This window comes from Penaeus monodon, chromosome 22, assembly GCF_015228065.2.
Source record: "Penaeus monodon isolate SGIC_2016 chromosome 22, NSTDA_Pmon_1, whole genome shotgun sequence".
Classification (NCBI taxonomy): domain Eukaryota; kingdom Metazoa; phylum Arthropoda; class Malacostraca; order Decapoda; family Penaeidae; genus Penaeus; species Penaeus monodon.
Window position 1 is genome coordinate 8,307,891 of NC_051407.1, and position 536 is coordinate 8,308,426.

Sequence of the window (536 nt, forward strand, 5' to 3'; positions counted from 1 at the left end):
GTTATCTTTTACCTTCCATGTGACATCATATGTAAACTTCCTTCATCCAACGATTAATTTTGATGCGGAACTGACATGCACGCCTTGAGCTAGCCAAGAATGGATTAATGCATATTTTCACTTATTTTTATGATAGCAGGTAAGCCTAAATAACTACCAGGTCTCACTTAAAATGGAAGACTTGTTTATGGAAATGATTTATGGTTAAAACAAAGAAATGTGTTTATGGAAACATATATCCGGTACTAACGCCCACAACACTTAGCCTGTGAAATAGTAACTGTCATGATACAATGGCAAAAGCGTATACATTTGCACCATCAGTTACAGATTCTCATCAAACACATGTAATAGATACCACAAAAATACAGCATACAGCAATACTTTTTTATTGTTTGTTTTGCTCTACATTCATTTATCATAAACCGTATGCCAAATACATGCTTAATCCCTATTGTGTTCAATTCGCAGGTTTACGTCACGAGTGTGTTTATGTCAACAATTGTGCCCTGTTTCTGGTGATGTTATGCAGATGA

General features: G+C 35.3%; 1 long non-coding RNA gene across 1 annotated transcript in view; it reads left to right on the top strand.

Annotated features, from left to right (window-relative positions):
* LOC119586904 overlaps positions 1 to 536 on the top strand; it is a 3,885-nt gene that overhangs the window by 1,530 nt on the left and 1,819 nt on the right. The window lies entirely within an intron of this gene.